The 21,684-nt window shown below is 45.1% G+C and overlaps 1 non-coding gene across 1 annotated transcript; it reads right to left on the bottom strand.

The window, feature by feature from the left end:
- Nucleotides 1-3,409: 3,409 nt before the first annotated feature.
- Nucleotides 3,410-3,544, bottom strand: LOC132215999 (small nucleolar RNA SNORA8). The gene has a single exon (XR_009448683.1). It is a non-coding gene; the product is annotated as a small nucleolar RNA SNORA8 (small nucleolar RNA).
- Nucleotides 3,545-21,684: the final 18,140 nt, after the last annotated feature.

The following is a 21,684-nucleotide window of genomic DNA, read 5'->3' as shown; positions in this document are numbered from 1 at the left end:
AGAGGAAGGGAGTGACTGCTAACGGGCATGCACTTTTGGGGGAGGCCTGAAAATATTTTCAAGTTAGTGACGATGGTTGCACTATCCTCTTAATATACCAACAATCATTGAGTTGCGTACATTAAATGGGTGAATTTTATTGTATGTAAATTATATATCTCAATCAAACCATTTAAAAAGTGTACCTTGGATTCTATCATTCTTTTGCTCCAAATCCTCCCAAGGAGCTCCAATTTCCTCCGACCCGCATCCTGACGACTCATATCACACTACAGGGCCCCAGGTGACCTGGCCTCCAGTGTTGTCATCTGCACAGTCACACTGGCCTCCTCGCTGTGCCCAAGGTGTGCCAGCATGTTCCAGCTGTTGCCCTGTTATCTCTCTGCTGGCGAAGCTCTTCCCAGGTGCCCTCCTGGTGAGCCCCTTAGTTTGCATCACCTTGTCCTGGAGGCTTCCCTCTCCGTGTAGGCTCACAATCCCACCCTCTGGCCCTCCTCACCATGCTCCCCCTCCATTATATTATTTAACCTCCTATACGATTTATTTTTTAAATTACATTTATTGTTCGGATCTCTGTTAGAACATAAGCTGCATGAGGCCTAGAATTTTGTCTGTTAGTCACTGTTATAGCCCATCACCCAGACAATCAGCAAATAGCAGGTACTCAATAAATATCTGTTGAACAAATGACTGAGAAGATACGGGGCCAACATTGTTGACTATTCCCAACTCCCTTCTTCCTTGCCCACTTCCACTGAGAGAGGCTGAACAAGCCCTGCCCTCACTGTCCTAGTTTGCTTTCAGTTGTGGGCGTCCATAGCACCAACTCAGGAGAAGGCTGCCAGGGAATTTCTAGTGAAATGTTTATTCCCAATAAAAGGAAAGAGGCCTGGTCTGCATCTGCCCTCTGCTTATCACCGTTGAATGCTGATAGGTGAGAGTATCTTTTTAGAATTTGTTCCTTTTCATTACCTTTTTTCAAAGTTTAAGATAAGTTTATCCTCTCTCTACACTGTTTGATAATCTGCTCTTTCCCACGTCATGGGTCCTGAACTTCTTGTCTGTCATTCTCATCTCCCAGAGGGAGAGCTCACTTTGCCACTGTCCACTCATTCAGCACTTACTTAGTGAGCACCTGCTACAATGACTGCTGGGCAGCACAGATCAAAAACAGCGTTGTGTGGGGTTCCAGAGGGGCTGGAAGGAATGATGAAGGGCTGGTCCTGGTGTCTGGGAAATCTTGGAATCTGACCCAGGAAGCCTGCAGGGAGGGATTTCAGGGACTGGTCCAGGAAGGAGGGCCACTCAGTGGTCACAAGGCCACAGAGGCCACAGGGGACCTTTCTGATCAAACCCTCCTGCTTTGATTGCAGACACTGGCTCTAGGTTTGCCTCCACTGGGAGCTGTCTTCTTGGCAACAACACATACCTCTGGGAGGAGCAAGCTGGGGGGTGGTTTCATTCCGGTGCTTTGTGCATAATGCAAATGTAATTAATCATGTCTATGGTGGTTTATAATTTAGTATTTTTTCATTTTTAGCAGCCTAATTAAATTCATTTAAGCTTTATAAGTAGTTATTTTAGAATTTTGCTTTGTACCCCCACTGGTGGAGTGCTGAGAACTCACCATAAACATGTCTCAAGATGGCTACTGCTGTTTTCAAAGTGAAGCTTAAAGGTTATTCAAGTGAAAAGTGTTATTGTGCTACTACATCTTAAATTAGCCGTTATACAAACTGGAGACCTGTTCCTTGTTTCTTCTCAAAAGCCTTACAGTGCCCTGGGCATGGGCCTGGGCACCCCTGGGAGGTCTTCACCCAGGGTGGGTGCACACGGGATAGCCTGTGCTCTGGGACACAACTTGGCTGCGTGTTCAGCAGTCTGATTTGGAAAGGAAACCACACACACTCTTCTCTGTCTCTCAGACAAAAGCCCATTTCCGGAGGCATTGTGCGGAGCTCGTTTTAATGGTGTAGTAATTAAGTTAGAAATATGTGGTGCTTATCCCTTTTATGAATGCTCTACAGGCTGAGTTTACAAAATTTTCTCTTAAAGTCAGAGACAAGTTTAAGATAAGGATTAAGAAAAACTATATTAATAATTTTTAAAAATGCAAAGGAAGTCAGCAAGATGCCATCTTTCTGCCACCGAATTGTCAAAGATTTATATCCATGGTTAGCACTGGATGGTTTGACACTGGTAGAAGTTTACGTAGGTTTTATCTTTCTGGGAATAATTTCATAGGAACAAGGATCTGTATTTTGGATAGTTTTTTTTTTTCTTTTGAGGGTGATTTTTGTGAAACCTTTGAACTAGAAATCCCACCCCTTTGCCTGCAGAGCTTAAGCATGTATGTAGCTAAGAGGATTCTCATTCATCCATATAATAATACATATATATAGTAATACATAAAGTGTATAGTAATTACATAAAGTGAATTAAAGTGACAATTCACTTTAATTCCCCCCAAAGAGCCATGTTGGAATGACAGATGAGCCTCTTTGAGGAGAAGAACAACATGGGTGCCCAGAGATCGCCCAGAGTCAGAGAGCTGGGTTCCAGGCCCAGCCTCACACCTATTAGGCGCTGTGTGACCTTGGACAAGGGGGACTAATCTCTTCCCTTTCTTCTTTTCGCTGCTTTTATTTGTTGCAGAAAGTATCTCATTTGCTCTGTTGTTCATTTTCTGGCCGTGCACTTCAGACATCGGCTTCTCAAGGGTAGGGACCAGCCAGGGCTGTGGACCACTGTGTTTGTGGAGCTCAGACTTTGACTCCCTGACCTCGTTGGGCCTCAGTCTCCCTAAACACAGACACGGACAATAACAATTCCTATGTACCCTGTGCTATGTGACTTTAATACATGGAAAGTGCTCAGAACAGTGTCTGTAAATGTTCAATGGACAATGAATAAGGATCATGTTTTGCAGTCTCCCAAGATCCTAAGAATAACTTGGTAGAGAATCAGGTTAATGGAGAGAAAGGAAAGAGGAGGGGTGAGAGCATCTCTGTCTCTGTCGCTCTCTCTCTCTCTCTCTCTCTCTCTCTCTCTCTCTCTTTAAAATAATCTATGTATATAAAAGCCTAAGTGACCCTTACCAACGGTTGACCAGTCGCTATAATGTGCACTGACTACCAGGGTGCAGATGCTCAACGTAGGAGCTGCCCCCTGGTGGTCAGAGCGCTCCCACAGCCTACCTCCTGAGGCCCTTCCTCCCAGCTGGTCAACCTCTCATAGCCCCTCTTCCCACCACCCCCCCTCCACTGGCTGGCCAACCTCCCAGGGTCCCTCCCTCTGGCTGGCTGACCTCCCCCCCTCTCCCCCCCCCCCCCCCCGCCCACCTCATAGGCCTCAATTGCCGGCCAGGCTGAGGGACCCCATCTGTGCACGAATTCGTGCCCTGGGCCTCTAGTGTGTCAATAAAAATATCAGGTTTAACATGCACAGAGCCAAGAAAACCAACGATGCCAGATACTGCATTTAAATCGCACTGTCCTTTGAACACCCAGCAGGAATAAATTGCTGAACACAGGAGAACATCTCCAAGGGGATTTTCATTTCTGCAGCCTTGGACACTAAGTCCCGGCTTGTTCTCCATCCTGGCTTAATTCCACTCTGCTGGGAGCTGGGGATGGGAAGGCCACGTCTCTCCAATAGTCTATGGTGACTCAGGAATTCCAGGAACTTGAGCCCATTGATAGTCAACTTCATGTAGAACTAGTTCTTCAGGTAAAGGCTTTGTGAAATCATGGTGTCCCATGTGAAAGGCACTGAAGACCTCACCAGCCTTGCTTAGAAGAAAATTTCCCCCTATGAACATGAATAAGGAAGGTCACTACTTAAAGCAAAATTTGGTGTGTTTTTTCCACTTGGTTTCCATAATTTAAGCAGTAGAGGGTTTTCTGACCAAAACCATTGGGTTACACTTTGGCATCGATGCCCAGAGGAGGAAGGAAAGAGGAGTTTGGCCTTTCACTGAGGCAGGGGTGTTGGTGCTGGAGGGGACCCAGAGACCCCATTAGCAGAGCAGGACGCTGAGACCACAGAGCAGTGGCTGGTCTAAGGATGTTCAGCTGGTTTGGGGCAGAAGGGGCACTTGTCCCCAGGTCCTCTTCCCACCAAGTCCAGCTTCCCAATTTTACAGGCGAGAGAATGACAGCAGGTGAACAAGCCTAGCTGTGTAGTCAGAGCCTTAGCCCGAGAGGAGCGGCTGGAGGTACCTCAGCACCTGGCCTCGCACACCTGTGTCCCTCATGCTGGAAACGCATTTAGTAATGGCAGTCAGTTCGCCAAAACCCCTGCCTTGTTACGCCCTCAGCTACACTCAATTTTATTATCATTTTATAATTTAACTTTCCAGTTGTATCTAAGAATAATAAAATTTTATTTTGATTTTAGGCCCAAGTGGTGTTCAAAGTTAATATTAGAATTCTCCTTGCCTATAGAGAACCTGGGGCAGTGCTCAGGGAAGACCATACATTTCATTCATGGGGATGGTGGTAAGGAAGTGATAGTGTTGATGATGGTAGTGCCCATAACGGTGTTGTTGGTAGTAGTGGCAGTGAAGGGGTTGGCGGTAATGGCAGTAACAGCGGCAGTGCGGGTGTTAGACATGAACTTGAATGTGGTGGGCAAGATGAAAAATCAGATCTTGGGAAATGCAAAGGCAGTTATTCTGTTTGCTTTTCCAGAATCTATTTGTCTTTTCCCTGTTATTTTTCTCTCTCTCTCATTATCCCCTCCTCATTCTTGGTATTACAGATACCTCCTTACTTCAGATCTGCTTATTATGTCCAGTATGAAAACATATATTATTAGGATGGCAGACAATATATCTTTGCTTTGCTTTATAAATCATGACTATGTTCTATTGTTATGAAACAGATGCCTGCATCCTATAAAACACAGTCTTTTCAGAGCAAGGCTCTTAACTCTCCAGGACTTCTTTTCAACTTGTGTTGTGCTGCACATGACCTAACAAGCTGCAATTGTAGGACACCCTGAATGGGGAGACTGACAGCTGCCATAATAATGACCCACGGGATATGTTGACCTCCTGTCACCATTCCTTCTTCAGCAATTTTAGCTCCTGGGGGATGCATCCTGCCTTTTTCTCCTGCTGGCACTAATACTAGAAAGAGTTCAGTCCAAATGGGTATCAAGTTGGTGTATTTTTGGAGACACTGACAGGGCTGTTATCATTGTCAGACCGACTGTTAGCATTGTGTTTGCATTCAGTCTCTGGTTGCTGTCTTATTGTGTTTTTCGTTGTTGTTCTCAGAGCTGTGTGGGTGAGTACATTGATAGCATTCTGATCACATTTCCAGGCTGCCATGGGGCTGTGAGGGAGCTAATAGACTGGATGAAAGAATAATGAGCGAAAGCAATGTTGACAGACTAGGAAGCAACCTGGCCCATGACAGAGACCAATGCAAAGTCTAGCGCTTGGCTACGAACGACACATTGCTCAAGGATGGCAGGTAAGAGACTCAGGCCCAGGATCTGGGAAAGATTCATGAGTTGTCACAGTAACCCCAAGGTGAGATGAAGCTGCCAAGAAAGTGAAATTGGGGGTAGGGGGGTAGAGTGAAGAGGAAACAGCTCTGTTGTGAGTAGCCTTCAGCGAGGGCGTGGGTTGAGTTTTCTTCGCCACACTTTACAAATAGGGATTGTAGTAAGGAGAGAGGCCAGGACGGTGGGGATATGAAATGTTATATGAATCTCAGCTGAGGGATCCTAGAGGTCTGAAGCTCTGGTGAGCTGTTGTCGGTTAAAACATATTTCCATTATAACTTACAGAAAGCTCAACTAGCAGTGGTTGGGTGATAAAAATGTGATTATCTCATAAAACCAGATGTGTGGAGGTAGGCCACTCTGGGGTGAGCAGCAGGGGCTTAGTGACATCATCCAAGGCCCAGGCTCCTTCTAGGTTTATGTTATGCATCCTTGGCAAATTGGCTTCTCATCCTTAAGTTTGCCACCTCATGGCACTAAAATGATTGCCATTGTTCCAAGTACCACACTTCACACAAGCACGTTCAAGGCAGGGAGAAGTGGGCAGGGTAGAGCCAGGGAGCTCTTCTCAAACACATTACACACTTCTGTCACGAAGCAAAAACTTTTCCAGAAGTTTCCTAACAGGCTTCCCTTATATCTCATTGGCCAGGTTGTGTCATGTGGCCATCCCTTTGGTCCTTCAGTTTCAAAAACTGACCAGACCTCATCTCTGTGGCTGGGGAAGGGATGTCGTTCCTTGAGCATATTGCTGTCCAGGTCATAATGAAGCAAAATTGGTGATCTCATGGTCCAGAAGGAGGAGGTGTGAGAATGTCTGTTGAGTGGGCAACTCCATGTACCTCCCACTGGGCATAGTTTATATTTCAAATATGAGAAGATATTTCTTCTTGCTATGCCAAAGAAAGTTTTATTTATTTATTTATTTATTTATTTATTTATTTATTTTATTTTTTTATGAAGCTCAGATGTAAAATTTGGGCAAATGTGTACCAATTGGTAGAAGTTATGAGGAGGCCAATTTTTAGTCTTATTCCAGTCAAGATTTCCTGATAACTGTAGTTTTCCAGAAATTGAAAGTGCTCTTCAATGGAGATGTGAAGCAGACTTGGCATCTACCTGGTAGGGACGTGGTAAAGGGGAACTTGGTACCCGTGGAGGTTAGCTGGGGGGGAGGGGACAGGCATTTATACTGACCCACGAGTTTCCTTCCAACCCAGAGAGCCTATGATTCTAGTAATTAGTTTTTCCCCTTTGAATGTTCATTAGATAATTATGCTAATTGGAGGTAATGTTTCTACTAAGTAAGGTATAATTGAAGTTGAACGGTCTGTTTCATCTTTAGCATCAGTGTATGAGATATATAGAGTTTTCCTTGGACTTGGGCCTGTACTTTGTAGCCATTACTTTGAGCAGGGAGGGCACATTCTCTTCCCTGAGTTAGGTTATGGCTATCATGCACCCTGGTCCACTGACTGGCGTGGTAAGTACCAAATCCCATGGCTCCATGAATCTTGCTAGATTGAGGCAGAGTATCACTGGGCAGAGCCACCCTTTTACTTTTTACTTTATGCCCAGTAGGACAGCAGCAACCCCCTATGGATCAGGGTATCAAGGAGAAAAGATGAGTACATCTAACTAAAATAACTAAATTTCTCTCCAAATGAGAGATTTCTAGTGATTTCCAGGGTTTGTGGCAAACACAGTCTCTTGACTAAAGTCTCTAAAAGTTTCTTGGACATTGTTGTAGATTTCCTTACTATCTCTTAATAAAAAGAAGGAATGGACTTGGAATAGACACCTTTTGGGCATGTCCATCCCCTCTCATCTTTGCAACCTGTCCTGCCCCTTCCTGGTGTAGTCCCAATGGTTCAGTTTATATTAGGGGACACTGCTTCCCTCTCCCCAGGAGAACATGAATGTTATCTGTCCACTCAGATTCTTTCCTCAGGAAATTTGGAATTGGGACACGGAGTAGCTAATCACTTTCTGTTGGATGTTTAGTATGCAAACAGCATGGTCACCACCTCCTACCAGGGGCTCAGAGGAGCCTAAAGCAGAGGTGCCGAGAGACCACGTGGGCAAAGGCACAGAGAGGCTGAGACTTGGCTGTGTCTGGCCGTGCAATCTTGTCCTACATTCAGTGGGAGAAGATTACACATGTGCTCAACTGCCAGGAGCCAGGGATCATTGAGGGTCATTCCTATAGTCTGTCTGTCACATTACTTTAACTTATATTTTTTTTACAGCTCTCTAGTAATGCCTGAATTGGAGCAGTTGGCTTAGGTTAAGGCCAAAATGGCACCTGGAAATGGAGATAGCCAGGCTCACAGCTCAGGGCAGAGCTTGCCTGATCCCCACTCCCGGATGCAGGAGGAGGCTTTGGACCAGAGAGAGGGAAGCATGAATCTGCACACCTTTCTTTGCCCCCATTCTGCTGGTTTCCCACCTGGGACAGAAGTCCAGAAAAGGGCCTGAGAGGTGGCACGAGTACCTGCCACACCTGGCAGCAGGCAATTCAAGATCTAGGAGGCCTTGGGCATTTCCCCCACTTCTCTGCCCTCTAGGAAACATGGTGACTAGCTCTCTGGGGGATGGAGTGAGAGATGGGAGGTGTTAGCTGCAGATCTCCTCCATTCATGTGCAGAGTGGAGAGGAGGAGGAGAGGTAGAGAGTTTTACATCTTGCTTTGTTCACTAGACCTCACATTTAGACAACTTGGTGTAGGGATCTGAGTCATCTTTTTTGTGGCTGCTTAGTATTCCATTGGGTGGGTGGACTGATGGACCTTGATCTCTAGGGCTTTAGAGGCAGCCCACCTTTGTTTGAAGTGCATCCTTTCTTGAGGAATCCAGGGTGGGCCCAGTTGTGTCATGTCATCTGTCACCGTGGAAGTGTGCACTCTCAATATAAGCCTCTTCCAAGCAGTCTTTCTGAGCTTGGTGCTTGTGAATCCTCAAGGACCCTCACAGCCAAATGGGCCTCCGAGGCCTTCCATTAGCAAGGATGGCTTCTGAGAGTCTCCACGGAGGTCCTGGGGCCTCTGAAGGGAACACAGCCAGGCCCCTGCCATTCCTTGAACCACTGAAGAACTCCCTGCATGTGAAAAGGCAGGTGTGTAAAACCTTGGTGGTCATCCCTGCATTAGCTCCTCTTCCACCAATGAAATGAGGTGTTCTTTCCTTTCTAGCGGCTTCACCTTCTGCCCCCTACACTTGCTTCCGTTTCCTGTTTGGCTTGGTCTTTTACCGTGCACCCTATGATTGCTGCTGTCTGTGTCATTCATGTCACTCCAGGCACAGGAGATAGGCATTCTTTCATTTCCCCTTTGCTTTATTCAGTTTTAATAAAAAACCTTTTCCCTCATGTGTCTTTTTTCCCTACAAAATCCCAAATCATATAATGTGACTTCTGCATGAAGCTCAGTCCCCTTTCATGGCTCTCCTGCATATTTCAAGTGGCCATAGTTTTGACTTCATTATTGGTAATACTCGTCATTATTTACGGAGGTTTCAGTGTGCACCAGGCCCTGTGCTGAGTGCTTTGTAGGAGGAAGGAAGCTCCTTGACGCATCACCACAGACAACCCTGTGGAACATTTTTGTCATCTCCTTGTACAGAGAAGGAAACCACGGCTGAGAGAGGGCCTCCCTCAAGGCCACCTACCTAGAAAGGGCTGGATCTGAAGCCAGGCCTGCTTAGGGAACCCAGGCTCTTGAGTCCTCGGCCATGTGGAATTCCTGCCCTACCTCCTCCGTAGGTTCACAGTGGATCCCGCTAAGAACAAGGTTACGGGCTTCTCGGGAGGATGAGGAGAAATTGGAGCGCCTCCGGGGAAGGCCCTGCAGAGCGGTCCAGAGCCCGAGAGTAAGACTGGTGAGAAGGCGCAGAAAAGGAGAGTAATTTAATCTGGAGAAATGCATTCCGGGGGCTCAATTAATGTCATCCCATGAGGTCTTCATGAGTATCAATGACAATATTTTAAAAACAGGAGCCAGTCTGCTAGTTTATATCACAATGTCAACAGAATACCTTCACTATTATTTTAGTTAATGAATTCAACAAATACTTAGTAAGCAACCACCATAGTAGAGATTTAGGGTAAACAAGACGGGCAAGGAGCTTCCTCTGGCAGGACTTGTATTTTGGTGACAGGTGGGAAGGGAGGAAAGAGAGACCAACAGTGAACAGGAAAATCATACACAAATAGGAAGCCGTACACAGTCATTCCAGTCCGTGTCATTCCACAAGCCATGGAGACGCCAGGACAGGAGGGCGGGGAAGCAGCTCTCTGAGGATGGGTTTCTCTGAGGAGGGACATCTGAGCTGAGACCTTAACATCACGTGAAGCTCTGGGACAGAGTGTGCAGGTAGAGGAGACATGGAAATAGGGACAAGTTTGGCAAATACAGGAACAGAAAGCAGGAGGGTGCGGCGGGGGGCAGAGGAGTGTGTGGGGGGTGTCCATCGGAGATCCAGCTGGAGCTTCATCGCTCAAGGCCTCGGGAAACTGATGGGCAGAGAAGCCCCCGGTGTGAAGGAGCCCTCCCCAGCGGTCCATGAGGATGGATTGTAGGAGGCCCGAGTGAGAGGTGTCTGGGAGAGAGACGCTCAGATAGATAGGGTGGAGGTGGGAGAGGTGGAGAGAAGTGGACCCGTGGGGTCTATCTTGTGTTGTTAGCAATACAGGAAATCATGGTGGATGAAATGTGGGGGTGGGGGTGGGGGTGAAGGTGACAGGCAGAGAAGACTTAAGCATGACCATCAGGGCTTTGCAAAGGAGAATCAAGGATTCATTTTGTTGTCATTTTACTAGGACAAAGAAGTTTTGAGGGTGCCTAGCTGGGGAGTCTGTAGGCTGATACTCCTGGGCCTTCAATTCTAGGTAACATTTTGGTTCTCTGTTTATTTTTCTCGGGAGAGGATTCATACCTCTTCCCCGTTTCTTGGAAGGGAAAACCTCCCTTCCCACCACATTTTGCAAGAACGTCTGGTTCTTGGCAGAGTCCAAGGTCTCCTGACTCCTCAGCCAGGGCTCTCTCCAGTGTGTGAGCTGTCTCATGGCAGAGGCAGGCAGAAGGTTGAACAAAGACTGAGCCCATGCCTCCTAACCTGGACAAAACAAGGGCCTTTGCTATTTAGAGATCAGTTCTCAAAATTGGCAGCCTCAGCTCCAGCCACGTTGTTGCCTTCTCTCTGTCCAGCCCAAGGAAGTTTAAGCAGATCTGCTTCTAAGAAATGTCCCCAATACTCAAGTGTCTATGAAATGCAAGTAAGATCCAGGTGTGACTGGAACTCAAATTAGGCAGCAGTGAGGTATGTGTGCTGATCTATTTCGGGGTGCAAATCACTAGGACTTGGGGCTTTGGGAAGGTGGTAAACTCCTCTGGGGTGTGTTGCGTAATTGTTTTCTCAGTAAGCCCTGAATTATAGTCTATATAGACAGGATCTTGAACAGAAACCTCGATTGTGGTAATACCGCTATGTAACTTTTAAAAGCAGGAGTTAAAAGTATTAGAGTAACCAGAGGTGAAATGAATATGTGTATCTTTTCAGTTTTGGCTTGCTGCGCTTCAGTCATGCTTTTATGGGCCAGTCTCTGAAGGTCAGCTAAAGGAAACAGAAGAGAAAAAAGAAATTCCTAAAAAAAGCTTGTATTAGGAAGACAAAACCATAATGTTTCTAAAAGCATGGGTTGAAAAAGTGGAGATTTCCTTCCGGAAATTTTCTAATGAAATAAAAGAAAACTTTATAATGACCTTTCCTATACCCTGGCAAGCAAAGGCACAAAATGATGAAATTATTACAGTAATGATGCCCCCTACCCAGAAGCTTAATGTAATGTAATGGAAACTTAGATGGTATCTGTAGCTGCATTCCTTGCAGAATCATACCTGCCTCAAGAGCTGAGGCTGACTTTCATGGAATGGTGTACTTTTAGCCAAATCTAAGCTGATAGAATTTCGAGGTCAGAGAAATGTCTTCTCAACCAAACTTAATCTGCCAGAATTTTTAGTTGTACTTTTTTTGTGTGTGCTGAGGCAGGTAGTTTGTCTCAAAGAGACCCCTGCTTAAAGGAATATATGTTGATGCAACCATGAATTACATTATCAGGTTGGTTGGCTGACTGAGTGGTGGGCAAAGATCTGAAAGAATGAGCCATTCAATAGATACGTTTTGAAGACTTAAGGAAGGAAAAAAATCTTGAGGTTGGGGGGCAGTCTGAGGATGGGGAACCTTCTGTCATGAGGAGCACTGGGGGTGCTATTTGGAGTATAGGAAACCAAGCTAGTCTCTTGGTCTGGCCATAGTTGGACTGGCCAAAGCTTTGTTTTTGCAAATTGCATAATTTCCTTTAAAAGGACGTGGACACTTGGAGTTAGACAGTTTGTTTAAAGCTTTGGGGATGGTGTTTACAACCCGGGAGTGTGGATTGGGGTCTTACATGTTCAAATGGAGAAGCTGGGGTCTCCTGCTAGGTGGCAGTCTCCCAGGCACGGGCTTGTAAAGCACTCAGAACTCAGTCACTTCCGAAGAGCCACTTCCTCCCAGGAAGAGACTGTTCTCCTCATTCGGGTCCCAGAGAGGAGCTAGCCCATCTCCATTTCTCCATTTCCAGGTTAGCTGGCCAAGTTGTAGAACTGCGATGATTGAATCAGCAAAGTCCATTTTGGGAGTAAAATATTCACTACATGAAAGTGAATTTACCTCTAAGAAGGGATTGTTTCTCTTGTTCTCAGAGCTTGTACAGTTTTCACTGGATGTATGGTTAGTTTTAGTGCCTTAGCCACAGAATGTTGGGAAAATATATCATGCTCTAGGGACCCTCAGATGACTAATGTCAGTGACTCCTAGGAAACTCTAGGTATCGTTGGTGTTATAGTAAAAAATAATGAGAAGAAAACAGGAATCTAATTCTCTCTAGACCAGACTGGTGAGTAAACTGGACTGAAGAGTACACTGCAGCTCAGAGAGCTTAATTGCTTCCCCAAACTAGAAACAAATGAACTAGGGTTTGAAGTCAGGTCCATCTGACTGTAACACCAGCCACATTTCCACGCTCCCATGCTTGATAAGAACAAACTTCAGTAAATTGGCAGCTATGACGGGGCCAGGACAGGAAGGTGCTTCTGGCACCCGGGGAGGGAGGAATTCCTCTTCATTCCTCTTTGAGACATTTAAGAACATCCGTGTTCACTACATCAGTGGGAAAAAGCCCTTTGTTTCTTGCTTCCTCCATCTGTCCAAGTAGACGGTACAACCAGATAACTTCTCAGACCTTGCCGGCCCTGGCTTAATGTATGTCTGAGCAGAGGGGAGCCAATGGGCAGTTCTGGCTGTGTGTTAGAGAGGGTTGGGTTTGCCTTTGTATCACAGACTGGCCAGGTGGCCACCAAATCTCTTTCTAGGCGTGCAGCTGAATTGTATTTCCCAGCCCCCTTGCATCTGTGTGGGGCCATGTGACTAAGTTCTCCCCAGTGAATGCAAGGGCAGATTGATGTGTCATTTTGAGGCCAGGGCAGCTGAGAGCAGTTATGCCTTGTCCAGCTCACTGTTCCTTCCACAGCAAACTTGGAGACTATATGATAGGGACAGCAGCATTCGGAGATGGAAAAAGCCTGCATTTCTGAGTCAGTGCTTGGGGCAGAGCTGCCAAGGGAGCTGTCCAACCAGAACATCTCTGCATTAGATTTTGCAGGAGTAAAAAATACAACATATTGTTAAGCCACAGGTATTTGGGGTTGCTTGTTATAGCAGCTAATGCCAATTACTCCAACTAATGCAGCCACCCAGTGTCGATTCCTTTTTCCGATGGAAACAGCATCATTCTCTCTCCATATACTCCAGAGGATATATACTAGTAAGTAATACAGACCTGGCCATTCAGAACTTTGCATCCCCCCAGCCACAGAGACTAGTTTAGAAATGGGCATTTGAGCCAAGCAGAGCTTTTGGAGAAGGTTCTTTTATGCTAGATTTGGAGCTGTGATTAGAGTGCAAGCTGGTGAGGTCTACCACATGAGGAGAGAGTGGCCAAAGAAGAAGGCAGAGCCAAGTGACAGGGAGAGAAAGATTGGGATGATCTGTCCCAGGGTTCAGTCACACTGGATTTGCCCCAGGATATTCCAGTTGCCTGAGTCAATAAATTCTCTCCCTCTTTTCATTAAGTCATTTGGGGTTGGGCTTTTTTTTTTTTTTGTCACTTGTCACCAGAAGAATTTTGACTTATACAGGCAGCATATGGGCAGCAAAGATGAGGAAGGACTGGATGAAAATAAAACAAAAGCAGCTCTGGATTCAGTGGCGTGCTCAATATCATAGGTTCATTTTGCAATCAATTTTCTAAGTCATCAATCCTTATCCACTCAATTTCAGAACAAGTGAATGAATGAATGCCCATGGAGATTGGAGCCATGGAGAGAGTGAATTATGATTCAGCCAAAACACTAGAGCAGTTAGTGAAAGGTCTCAGGGTTACACTATTACCTGTTTTTCGTATGACTTCTGAAAATGTGTTGTATATTAGAACAAATGATTATAATTTTAACTTACATAATGAATACGTATTGCAATACAGGATGTACAAATAAATGCCATACCTGTAAATTATGTGATGGTTTCTTTGACAATCAGCAGTGGTCTATAGTGTGAATTCTTCCTGAATGCCGAGGTGCAATTATCATTGTAGGAGTGATTGTGCCATTAGAGTCAGGCTCAGTTTGGAAGCGTTTGTAATTGTCAGAGAAGAAAAGTGGCCTTCAAAAGGTAGAAAATTATATGCACATTTCAATAAGCATTTTAAGTACTGAGTTTTTCTTGGCCCATTTTCAAATTCATATGAATTTTCATAGTTCCATTCTCAGCCAAATCCAGAATGAATGAATGAATGAATGAATGAATGACAAAGTCACATAATTTGGGACTTAAAACTCAATGCAAATTGGTTAAACTCTAAGAGAGCAAGAGTCCACAATACTGAGAAGTCCAGAAGACCAGATGTCAGGTCACAATTGATCCAGATACTAAAGTGATGTCCTCCAAGATCCATTTCTCCCAAACCCTTGGATTTTCTTTAGGGAGCAGCATCGTCACCTGCAGGCTTCACACAGCAGTCCTGGCAGGCCAGCTTCTCTTGGGCAGCAGCAAGGCGGTTACAGGACACTTAACCAAAGAAGATATGTAGAAGGCCAGTAAGGACATGGGAAGATGCTCCACATCATAAGTCCTCAGGGAAGTGCAAATTGAAACAGCAACGAGATAGCACTACACACTTCCTAAAATGGCCAAAATCCAGAACACTGACAGCACCAAATGCTGGAGAGGTTGTGGAGCAACAGGAACTCTCATTCATTGCTGGTGGGGATGAAAAATGGTACAGCCACTTTGGAAGACAGTTTGGCAGTTTCTTACAACATTAAGCATACACTTACCATACAATCCAGCAGTCATGCTCCTTGGTACTACCCAAAGGAGTTGAAAACTTATGTCTACACAAAAACTTGCACACATGTCTGTAGCTCCTTTATTCACAATTGCCCAAATTTGGAAGTAATCTCGATGTCCCTCAGTAGGTGAATAGATAAACAAGCTGTGGTACTTCCAGACAATGAATATTATTCAGTGCTAAAAAGAAACGAACTATTAAATCATGAATCATGAAGAAGAAACAGAGAAAACTTAAATGCATATGATTAAGTGAGAGAAATCAACCTGAAAAGGCTACCTACTGTATGATTCTAACCATATGACATTCTGGAGAAGACAAAACTATGCAGACAATAAAAAGTTGAGTGGTTGCTGGGAGGTAGCAGGAGTGAGAGGTGTTAGGAGGGATACCAAAGATTTTTAGGACAGCGAAATGAATCTGTATGATACTATGATAGTGAATACATGTCATTATACACTCATCCAAAACCATCGAATGTACCAAGAGTGAACCATAATGTAAACTATGGACTTGGTGTGATAATGACCTGTCACTGGGTCCATTGATTGTAACATATACCTGCCTCTGCTGCGGGATGTGGATAGTGAAGGAGGCTGTGCATGCGTGGGGCTGAGGGTATATGGGAAATCTCTGTACCTTTCACTCAATTTTTCTATGAACCTAAAACTGTGCTTAAAAAAAAGTATTTAAAAAAGTAGCTCCAGGCTTTAGCATCATTGCAAGGCACTCTCTGCAGGTGGAGAGAGAAGGTCTCTTGCACTGGTGTTTACAGAGGAACAGAAATACTTTCTTTGCCAGAAGGATTCAGTGATGCCTCCTCACCCCCTTTTGTTTCACTGGCCAATGACTGTAGCCCGAGGGTTAGGAGTCCTCGTTTGCCCAAGCCCACGTGGGTCCACAGGCTGATGGGGGTCCCAGGCTCACCAAAATCACACGGCTGAGGATGGAGGAGGGTGGTTTCCCAAAGGAAACAGGGGGGACCTATCCAAGAAGAGGGTGAATGAGTGACGGGGAGCAGATCACAGGTACTGTCTATAAACAGGAAGTTCATTTTCTGCAGTGACTCTGCATATCCCCCTCTCTTAGCACTCTGTAGCATTTCTTTGAGGAGATATTTTTTTCATTTTGGCTCATTGAACTGGTCTCAGAGGGATGTAGAACTCCATAGTGAATATTACCGAAAGAAAGAAAGGTAAAGAGAGAGGAGGCTATTGGTAATGGTAGCCCTGGCTGTGGTAGTACGTCCCCATATTTTTGTCTCCACAACAGAAGTGAGTTCTGGCTTCTCTACAGGTGCTGGGTTGGCAGGTGATTTTTCAGTCTGACTCAGAGATGCAGGTTTCTTCTGTCTTGTGCCTCAGCCAGAGGCCTTAGAATTCTTCACTTGAATACAGTAGATGGGAATAAGAGTGGGGCATAGCCTGTAGGAGGTGTGTATACACATCACTTCTGCTCTCACTCTCCTGGGCCGAACTTAGTCACAAGGCTATGCCTTAACTGCAAGGGAGACTGGGAAATGTAGTCCAGCTGAGTGAACTGCGTGTGTGTGTGTGTGTGTGTGTGTGTGTGTGTGTGTGTGTGTGTGTGTGTGTGTTGTGGGGTGGGTGGGTGGTGAGGGTGGGGAGGAGGAGAACCTAGAACAGGGGTGGGCAAACTTTTTAACTCGAGGGCCACAATGGGTTCTTAAACTGGACCAGAGGGCCGGAACAAAAGCATGGATGGAGTGTTTGTGTGAACTAATATAAATTCAAAGTAAACATCATTACATAAAAGGGTACGGTCTTTTTATTTTTTTAGTTTTATTCATTTCAAACGGGCCGGATCTGGCCTGTGGGCCGTAGTTTGCCCACGGCTGACCTAGAAGGAAGGAAAGGGAGACAATGAATGAAATTCCACTCACCTAGTACATTTGCTGGTAAAGAAAACCTTTATCTAAATTAAAATGTATTACTGAGACAATGGGTGAGATTAGCTGCAAAGACACGGCACAAACTTTACAAAGTTGTTCAATATGGAGCTGACACGCACAAATGACAATTTCACATAGTTTGACTTAATAACAACTTGAAATGGGATCTGGGAAATGGTGAAGCCTAAAACATATTGGGGAGCGCCTCCCATTGAATGTTCTGAGATGTTTATTTTTGAAACAACTTTTTTTGAGGTATATTTTACAAACGATAAAATGCTGGCATTTTAGGTATATAGTTTGATGAGATATAACAACCTTATTATATTTTTGTTGAGAAAATGTGCAGGGAAGTAGGCCTATGCTACCACTACACAAAGAGCAGTGTTGAGGGAATGTCTGGAAACTTCTGTAAAACAAATTCTTCCTTTGAGTTAATTAATAGTGAAAAAGGATTTTGTCCAAAATAATGAGATAATTGATTGCTTCAGTTTGCTTAACCAGGAGAGATGTGACTTCAGCCTCTGAGTAGCCAGAGTAGGTCTAGGCTCCAGCATGAGTGTGAGGAACAGGCTCCTGATAAACCACACACTTTTGTCTGATCCTCGGCTTTGGTGTCAGATAGCTCTGGGGTTGAGTTCTAACTCTGCTACTTGTAGTTCATGTCGACCTTGGGTATTCTGAGCGTCACTTTTCTCTTTTGCAAAATGAAACCAAAAACAGCACCCACCTGACTGGGTTAGTATGAAGATTTAGAAGAGTTAATGCATGAAAGCACGTAGCACAATGACTGGCACATAGTAAGTGCTCAATTTGCATTTGCTACTATTATGAATTATTCATCAGAAAAATACCCATTCTTGGAAAGTCTCCGGTTTTGTACAGTACATGCCACTGAAAGGCTCCTGAAGAAATCATGCTCAACTTGACTGCTGCATCTTTTTCTAATTCACCATCTTATTACTTTTTATGAGATATTTGAATTCCCCGTGGAAGCAAGAACCATAGTAACAAGCTTTCAGCTTCATTTTGCTTCTGAGGTGATCATTAATGGAGTTATTTTGATACCTTTTATTTTTTACACGACAGTCTTAAACTGTAACTACAAATGCCTTTTCAAAATTCCACGATATATTTTTCTGTTCAGCTGAACTCTTGTGTCTTCTTCTTTGTATGTTTTTGGTGAATGGATGATGTTGTCCTCAACCATCCCGGGCACAGCAGAGCCCACCCGATAGCTCTCAGCAAGTGGAACACAAGAGAAGGAACCCCTAAAAACCGCAGCACAACCTCTGCTTCCCGGGGCCCACATGCACCTGTGAAGGGACTAGTGTTAGGGAAATTTACAGTCGGCCTCTGATTATAAAGACTCTTCCTGAAGGAGGAAAAAAAAAAGCAAAAGAAAAAAGCACATTCACTTCAAAGAACTCTCGCCTGATTGAGGGGAGAATCAGTAGCCTCTATGCTTTGATCTTTTCACTGGGAGAACAACATGAAAAGAAAAGAGAAAACAAGGCTCAAAAGATGGGCTTTTGTTGAGAGCATCATTAGGAGTGTTTATTGGCTGCGGCAAACCCGCATCCCAGCCTGGGAGGCAGAGGGTTGATTCTGGACCACACTCCTTTTCCAAGTGAGGGAGCAGGCCCGTGGCTCTCAAGCCCCCTTGACCTCTGCCGAGTTCAGGCTTTAGAAATAAACTGGGATTTTTTTTTGAAGGCTTTGGTTTGTTTTCCTTTGGTGAGCACTGTCTGATTCTTTTCTACCCTTGAAGAGAAAGCTCTTCAAAAAGCTGATGAAAAGGCTTTTTGCACATCAGCTTCTTCACAACAACATTGGGATGAATTAAGTGCAAACAAATCAGGATTTGATGAATTACAGCTTCCCTTTAAAATACAGAGTTGAACCGATTTAAGGTGATGGGGGGCAATGTATTGCAAAGGCATCTCTTCAAACCCAGAATTCGGAGTGGCAGTCAGCAAGCTCAGAGCATGGACACCATTTCTCAACTGGGGTGTCTGGCCTCCATCCCTTACAGGTAAACCGTCAAATTTTGATGAATGTGTGAAGTTAATTTCTTCTACAGTGAGGAAATTCCCAACACAGCCTTACTGAGCAGACAGAATATAAAGCTGAGGGCACAGCTAGCTACTGCCTGCTAGGAGGAGGTCAAAGGTGCCATTTAACTGTACATTGGCACCAAAGACAGATTGTGTAATTTGGGGAATGTATGAGATTTTTGCTTCAGGAGCATATAAAAGAGTATGGTCAGGGCAGGAAGCAGTTCTACTCAAACTGCTTTGCTGTGACTTCCATGAGGCTGAAGCTCAAGGGACTGGGTACCTGCCCATTGCCTAACACGGAGCTAGCACAACAAATCATAAATGGTGACGTGAAAGAGAATGAATGAATCAGTCCCACATTGACAAAGGGTGTTGATATTAATCAGAGAAACAGAACCAAGAGGAGATGTGTGTGTGTGTGTATGTGTGTGTGTATATATATAAAACTATGATACATCCTATATAATAAAAGGCTAATATGCAAATTGTCCCCTTGGGAGTTCAAGTGCTCACTGTGGTGTGTGCTGACCACCAGGGGGCGGTGTGGAACGAAGGAAGGTCCCAGCCGGCAGCCAGGGAAAGGAAGGCCCTGGCTGGCAGCCGGAAGGCCCTGATTGGCCCTGATTGCCGGCCAGGCCTAGGGACCCTACCCATGCATGAAATTTGTGCACCGGGCTTCTAGTCCTATATAATAAAAGCCTAATATGCTAAGTGTTTGGTCGTCTGATCATCCGTTCAACCAATCAAAGCGTAATATACTAATGATATGCTAAGGCTGCTCAACTTCTTGCTATAACATGCAGTGATCACCAGGGGGCAGACAGTCAACTGGTCGACTAGTTGTTACTATGTGCACTGACCACCAGGGAGCAGATGCTCCAGCTGGTAGGTTAGCTTGCTGCTGGAGTCTGGCCGATTGGGACTGAACCAGATGGGCCAGATATACCCTGGAGCCCTCCCGTGGTCCCTCCCTGGCCGGCCAATCTCCCGAGTCCCTCCCTGGCCCTGATCATGCACTGGTGAGATCCCTTGGCCTGGCCTGCACCCTCTCGCAATCCGGGACTCCTTGGGGGATGTTGGAGAGCTGGTTTTGGCCCAATCCCATAGGCCAGGCCGAATTCGTGCACCAGGCCTCTAGTATTACTATAAAAGGAGGCATTACGATGAATTGGCTCATGCCATTATGGAGGCTGATCTGCCTTCTGTAAACTGAAGACCCAGGAAAACTGATGGCATAACTCAGTCTGAGACCCCAGGCTTAAGAACCAGGGGAGGTAATGGTGTAAATCCCAGGCCAAGGGCAAAAGAAGATGAATTGAGATGTCCCAGCTCAAGCAGTGTGGCCAGGGGAGGGGGCTGATTCCCTCCTTCTTCTGCCTTTTTTTCTATTCAGGTCCTCACCAGGTTGGATAACGGCCACTCACATTGGAGAGGGCATCTACATTACTGAGTCTACCAATTCAAATGCAAATCTCAACCAGAATTACCCTCACAGGCACAGAATTAATGTTTAATCTGGACACTCCATAAAATTGACACATAAAATTCACCATCACAGTGACCAAGAGACTAGACTCTGTCAAAAGGCCCCCTCTAACTAGGCCAGAAAATCAAAAGGCTAAGAACATTTGTTTTGCACAAGAGTAACCCCTCTTTATAGTGTCAGATGGATCTGAAATTTATCCAAATGATCACTTAGTAAGTTATGTAATGTCTAATCGCTGGGCTATACACCTGAAACTAATATAATATTGTATGTCAACTGTAATTGAAAAATAAAAAATAAAAAAGAGTAACCCGTCTTTTCCTGTCTTCTTCTATGATGTATATATTTTCCTGCTTTGCTTGTCCTCTTGGCCTACAAGCTCACTGAGGGCTAAGTGCTTGTCTCACTTGGTTTATCCCTCTAGAGTGCCTAGTGCATGACATGTGGCACTAAATGGTTCTGGACTCATGAAAAAATCCAGGCCATTATCATCTTCATCATCATCTTTTTCTTCTTCTTTACTGATTTTTTTTTTGTTAATCCTCACCTGAGGATATATATATATATATACCATTGCTTTTTCAGAGAGACTATCAGAGAGAATAGAGGGAGGGAGGGAGGGAGGGAGGGAGGGAGGGAGGGAGAGAGGAGAGAGAGAGAGAGAGAGAGAGAGAGAGAGAGAGAGAGAGAGAGAGAGAGAAACATTGATGTGAGAGAGCTACATTGATTGGCTGCCTCCCACAGGTACCCCACTGGGCAGGGAGGCAACCTGCAACCAGGTCTTTGACCAGGATCACCCATGACCCCTTGGGCATGGTCTGTCACTCTAATCACTGAACAACATCAGCGAGGGCCATTGATTTCTTTTTATGTCAAGATAGGGTGGTGCTGATTTCTAAGTACTTTTCCAGCAGGGCCCCATGGAGGTGCATATTTGTGCTGTCTGTCTGAGAGGAGTCTGTGTTGGCCCCTCTTCTCTAGCACCTGCCACTGGTTCTGTTGATTCTCTGGGCACATCGTTAGGCCTGGGCACCTTGAGGTGCAGTGTGGAAACCTGTCTCAAGAAACAAAAGCTAGTGTTTAGCAGTTAAATCACTTAGCACAACTGAATAGTTCAAACAATACCTAATAAAAAGAGGGTCTAACAGTTATATTGAGTCTTGTTGGAATTCTCTGTGTTGACCCTGCTGTGGCCAATGTTTTCGGTGGAGAACGGTCCCAGTCTTATGTTTTACGTTAGTATCTCATTGCTCTGAACAAGACAGCCA

This window comes from Myotis daubentonii, chromosome 14, assembly GCF_963259705.1.
Source record: "Myotis daubentonii chromosome 14, mMyoDau2.1, whole genome shotgun sequence".
NCBI lineage: Eukaryota > Metazoa > Chordata > Mammalia > Chiroptera > Vespertilionidae > Myotis > Myotis daubentonii.
Note: the sequence above shows the minus strand (reverse complement) of the source record. Positions and strands in the feature narration are given on the sequence as shown.